This window comes from Nothoprocta perdicaria, unplaced genomic scaffold, assembly GCF_003342845.1.
Source record: "Nothoprocta perdicaria isolate Ctin4 unplaced genomic scaffold, notPer1 scaffold_404, whole genome shotgun sequence".
Classification (NCBI taxonomy): domain Eukaryota; kingdom Metazoa; phylum Chordata; class Aves; order Tinamiformes; family Tinamidae; genus Nothoprocta; species Nothoprocta perdicaria.
In genome coordinates, this window is record NW_020455649.1 from 306,157 (window position 1) to 312,156 (window position 6,000).

The following is a 6,000-nucleotide window of genomic DNA, read 5'->3' on the forward strand; positions in this document are numbered from 1 at the left end:
GGAGTGTGTACATGTACTGCCAATTGTAGCCACTTCCACTTCTATAAAATATAGGATTGGAAAAATAGCCTATATTTGATAAGGAACTTTCTTTACAAAAAGTCTTTACAAAAAGTCTTTCTTTACAAAACAGGTTTTGTGGGATTCAGGGAATTCCTGAACTAAACATTCTCAGCTGGTTGCTGAGAGAGAATTCTGGAAATGATCATCACGAAAGCCCTGTGCTTATCAGAAGACAGGTTACATCTACCTTTGGTTTGAACCAGAAAGGCTGTTTATATGGTGCAGTATATTACTCTTTACTAGCAGACAAAAAGAGATACTCACAGACTTTTCATTTTCCTATCCTGAATTTAAATACAGTCACCAGGGAGCATTTTCTTTTCACCTGAAAATTTCTTCTGCAATTTCACCTCCTCATGTTCTTCATGACTTCGCCTGTCATGAAAGATATCCAATTTTCCCTGATGTTTCCTTTCTCTTCTGAATTATTGTGCAGGTTTGTTAATTTTGAAATATATTTTTAGACCTTGTAGCAGTTACTTTTGTACAGTACCATGCACTTAAGGAGCTTGAAGAATAATTTAAAAATAATTAGCTCTTTTAGAAGTCATCATTGTTTAAGCCCTAATAGTAGATGTGATTTGGGCAAAAGAGAAAGAAATTTTTAGTATAATRATATAATGTCTCAATATTGACTAAAAGCTAATGGGGATTTTAATATGTTCTTTTGATTATCAGTAATACAAAGAGTATCAATGACCATGATTTGGTTAAAATTTTAGACTTGAGGAGTTTCTATATAGTGTTTTCGATGTTTCTCAGATTGTAGAGCAGGATTGGCAAAGTTTCTGTGTCTTTCCATTTGTATTTAATGTAAAAAAAAGTCTTCTGTGCTGGTATGGAGAAATGAGAGGGAAGAGAGAATGCATTTTTCAACAGGATTTCAAGAAAGACTCTCATGAGCTTTGAACATAAAGTAAAGCTTTTTGGACAGAACTGTGCCTGTTTTGAAAGTACTGATTAACAGAGGAAGCTATTAAGTAATCAATTAGTAACGGTGAAATTTATTTCATGCATACAACTGCATTAATTTACTTTTTGTAAAATATCTGTGCCCCTTAAATGCAGCTGTGCTGTGAGTTTTCAGTAGAGCGTTTACTTTCAACTCTCTTGCAATAGATTGTATTAGAAATGAAAATTTCTGTTTTCAGTATGGTGCCTAACAAGGCACTGGGTTTTGGAGAAATGATGGAAATGCAAAACAGGATAAAAAATTAGCACTTTTACAATTAAAAAACCTAAAAATCATGCTTTGGCAATGAGGAGATGTAGGTGGTGACTCTTCTAAGATTCAGTACCTAAGAATAAAAACATTAGCAGACATTGCCATTCACTTAATTCAAAAAAGCAAAACATTTTGATCTTAATCATTCTAGTTCCTGTTTGTTCTTGACTCTTCTCTCTCAGTCCAGTCTTTTTTATCAGTTCTTGTTGACTCCACTTATGACATACCTGCTTGTTGAATTATGTCAAAGAATGACTATAGCTTCCTTAAGATCTCCTTCAAATCTCTTTTGGTCATTATTGGCCCAACCACTAGCTTTATGGTCACTTTGGGATAAGGTAGCCTTACCTTACCTTTTCCTTTACCTTAGCTATATCCAAGTAATGCTACTCTTCCTGAAATAATTTTGGAATCCTTTTTATCCACCTAGCTAGAGTCCTATTCTCTTTTCATCTTCATCATAGCGGGCTTATTTTCTTTTACCAAGCTGACACTCACATCAATTTTCTCCTCCTCACTTTTACCACAGCTGCAAAGATCAAATTTATCTTTCTTCTCCCTATCGTTCTCCACAGTAAATTGTTCCATTGCAGCTAAGTTCAAGTTTCTCCTCTTTGTCTAAAAGCTCTTTTAGAGTCTCTTGCTCCTTTTCACACCTGGTCATGTTTCTTTTCCCATTGTCCCCTCAAATTTTCTGCCCTAGAAATGTCTTCTGCCTTTCGCCATTCACTGTTCCCTAACTGTGACAGTCTGGTATTTTTTGACTTTTCACAGCTGTCTTCTCTGTGATAGTTTCCAAAGAGCTGTCTTACCAGATATATGCACARTGCCTCTAAAATATCCAGTTCCTTGGATTCATTTATATGCTCTCCTTTTATCATTAGCCAAATAGTTAAAAGCAGATAAAGGAATAGTCAGCAMAAACAAAGAGTGTATATTTTATTAAAAATGCTTATTCTAAGTATAAACGTATAATAAAATTATGATCTAAAATATATATGTATGACATATATAATGCACATAGGTATGTAATTATAACTATGATAATAATGCGTCCTTGTTTTGCAGCCTTATCTTCCTTTCATGTGTTATTAATCATCTTAAATGGTTACAGTTTTGGGAAGGCACCCCTAAGGGCTGTACATACAATATGGCTTCAGAACTATAACTATATGCATGCATATGCAACTATGATTATTACTCTCAGATAAATTCTCTGACAGATTTTCTTTTGCTTCAAAGTTAGCATGAGGGTGATACCCCAAGTAAATCTATTATTATTRCCCAAATAAATGTAATAATTTGATTACAAATTTTCTTCCATTGTAACAAAAAAAAAATCCCTTAAATTATTATACAACACTTTTCATCTTAATGCAGGGAAACCCAGAATAGTCTTTTGGAGATGAACTAAAATCCTGATAACACTTTGTTATGAAAAACATAGTTCACTAAAAAGCAAAATATGACCAATAATATGGTGGTTATTGATATGAGATGACACACTCAGGAATACTTCATGGAGATAGCATCAGTGATACAGGCTTTTTGTTGTAGAGAACAGAATAATGAGGCAGGTAAAGAATCTTTTGGAACAATTTGGTGTATTTTTTACTTGTATCAGGAATTTATCTGTATGGTTTAATAGCAAAGCTTACAGTAACTTCCATGATTTCTTAAATCTCAGCACCTAGCAATAGTTTCAGTTTCTAATGCTCTCATTAGTAGCTCTGTATAGGTTTACCTGTGTTTGTCAAAATAATCTACCTTCTTATACTAGKATCCTGGCTTATAAGGAAATTGAATGTACTACAAATTTAGCATAAATGTAGTACAAATGTACTATCAAATCTACTACATTCGGGCTAATTACTAGTCGTGGTAATTGGCAGTGCTATTCTTGGAAAGTACAGTTGATCTAAATTATCTAATTTAGCAAAATTAGCAAAAAAATTCAGCAAAAGCATTTGAAATTGGCACCAAAAGTTAGGTGGACAAGCCTCTATACAGATCAAAAAAGGTAAAACACTAAATGCTACATACTCAACCAAATCAAGGAGTTTTCTCTCTSTGTCTCTTTGGACACACTGATACTGCCATAAATAGCTCTGGTGAGGCCGCACCTGGAGTACTGTGTGCAGTTCTGGGCTCCCCAGTATAAGAGGGACGTGGAGCTTCTCGAGAGGGTCCAGAGAAGAGCAACTAAGATGATTAAGGGAATGGAACATCTCTCGTATGAGGAGAGACTGAGTGAGTTGGGCCTGTTTTCTCTGGAGAAGAGAAGGCTGAGAGGGGATATGATCAACGTGTATAAGTTCATGAAGGGAGAATGYAGGGAAGAAAGGGACAAGCTCTTTTCATTGGTGGCCAGCGACAGGACAAGGGGAAATGGSCAYAAGCTGGAGCACAGGAAGTTTCGTCTCCAGGTGAGRAGGAACTTCTTTACTGTTAGGGTGACAGAGCAGTGGAACAGGCTGCCCAGGGAGGTTGTGGAGTCTCCTTCTCTGGAGGTCTTCAAAACCCGCCTGGATGCCACCCTGTGCCGCATGCTCTAGGTGACCCTGCATGAGGGACTAGATGATCTCAAGAGGTCCCTTCCAACCTTGAATATTCTGTGATTCTGTGATTCTGTAGATAGGAAAGTTCCCTTCTTTCCTGTAGAAATTTATCTTTGCTCCCTACTTCAGTATTTTCATGGAAGTTGGTAAAGCTTTAAATTCAATCACCTGGCAAAGGAAAATATTTGATATCAAGAGCTATCTTCTTTTATTTTTTTCACCACATCTGTCATTTTGACATTTTATGGTCTCTGGCTGGTTTCCTTTGTCATGTACAGAAAACCCATAGCCACAAAGGGCATTTCCCCAGTTTCTTGTTCAGGGAAACAGCCACAAAAAAAGAGATCTTGAAAGCACTTTCTGTGTGAATAGGATCTGAGAATTTGAAAATCTTGGGGAAAAAAAAAAAAAAGAAACCAAAAGGAAAAAAATAAATAGCTCTGTGGACATGTATAAGGAAGCACTTTAGGGAAAAGAAAAAAAAAAAGGATTCATTGAAAGTATTGCAAAATAATACAAGGTCTTCTTTACAATCTAATGTATACTCATGTCACCTTTTCAAAAGTAAAACAAAGCTAGTGCTGTTTCTTACAGTTTCAATCTGTCCTTCACATGTGGTTGAATGTACCCCAGGATTGGCTGCCTTAAATKATATTTTTGGGGATCATTTAGTAAGTGTGCAAGGCAGCAGTGTAACTGTAGGTAGCAACTTAGTTCTTAAATTTGCATACAAAATAAATAATCCTTCTCTCACAAAAACAAGACATTGTAAAAAATGCCTTTTTACTGACTAAAAGCTGACAGCATACTTGTGTGAACAAGGCTAACTCTGTTCTTCATCATGTGCATCATTACCTCAGTAACACAGAAAGCACTGCTACTGCTGGACCACTTTTATTTGGAAATTAACAACAGAATTAAAATGTATGTTGTGACAAAAGCAGTAAATCTACTTTTTCCATAATATCAGTAAATCTACTTCCCCCCCTAATATCACCAAAATACTGTAGACGTGATGGATCTGAACAGACGTTGTTTGCAGCTAAATCAAGTTTGTGAACCTGTCATGGCCCAGGAGACTGTATGAAGGATCTCTGTAGTTGTCTTCCAAATAGTACTAAAAATTTGATAGGAAGTCAAGTGAAAGCACTATTTGTCCACAGCTTTTTTTTTAATACTAATTTGTAATTAATAGCAATATTGTGAGTACTGAAGGTTTTGTGATGTGGTGGAAATGATTTAAGTAGTATCTCATTGAATTCAGGATAATATAATATAATATAATATAATATAATATAATATAATATAATATAATATAATATAATATATATAATATCCATTATACCCATCATCTGTGATATATTAAAGAAAGAGGAACAAAATAGAAAAGGTGCTTAGCTGCAAGTTAAAAATCTTAGATGCATGGGAAGAACTATAGTTAGTGAAATAACAYAGCACCTTACATGTTTTTGGAACTCCATGGCTACCAAACCTATAAAATGCTGGAATTTGCCTTAACATAAAAGAAGCTAACAATTAATTGCCAGCARTGTATTCTGGTATGTAAGCTAATAAGTCATTTATGTGTTTATTTATATTTGAGCAAGTATTTATTGTATTCTTAAAAATATAGAGATTGACAGACAAAAACATAGTGGAATAATAACTGTGAACTGTGTAAGAAAAAGGAYTTGGTGAAGTACGGAGTTTTATTAGTGTCTCGCTGATTGAATCCCCATTAGACCCTTTGCTATGTCGTTTTTAGTAGCTGTTATTAATCTTGCACAAATTACCTCTTGTTTTGCAATAGTCCAGTTGCTAAGAGTAAGAGAATACTCCCAAGATATTGCTATCTGCTTTTGATTTTTTTAATGTTAACAAGCAAAAGAGATTTCCCTATTTGCAACTGATTTTCTTGGCAAACACAACTGGTTGTTAAAATATGTGCAGAATAAATCTTCTCTTTCTGATTATTCACCCTGAAAGAAATTTGGATCGTGACTCTGTGTTTTCTAGACCAGTGAAATCTTTGTACAGTTACAGCAGAATTGTCACTAGAATAGCGACATTTTTTCCTCTCCTCTCCTCTCCTCTCCTCTCCTCTCCTCTCCTCTCCTCTCCTCTCCTCTCCTCTTCCTCTTCCTCTTCCTCTTC

At 35.2% G+C, this 6,000-nt stretch overlaps 1 protein-coding gene across 1 annotated transcript in view; it reads left to right on the top strand.

The window, feature by feature from the left end:
• GUCY1A2 (guanylate cyclase 1 soluble subunit alpha 2) overlaps nt 1-6,000 on the top strand; it is a 132,001-nt gene that overhangs the window by 109,464 nt on the left and 16,537 nt on the right. The gene's annotated exons all lie outside the window — the stretch shown is intronic.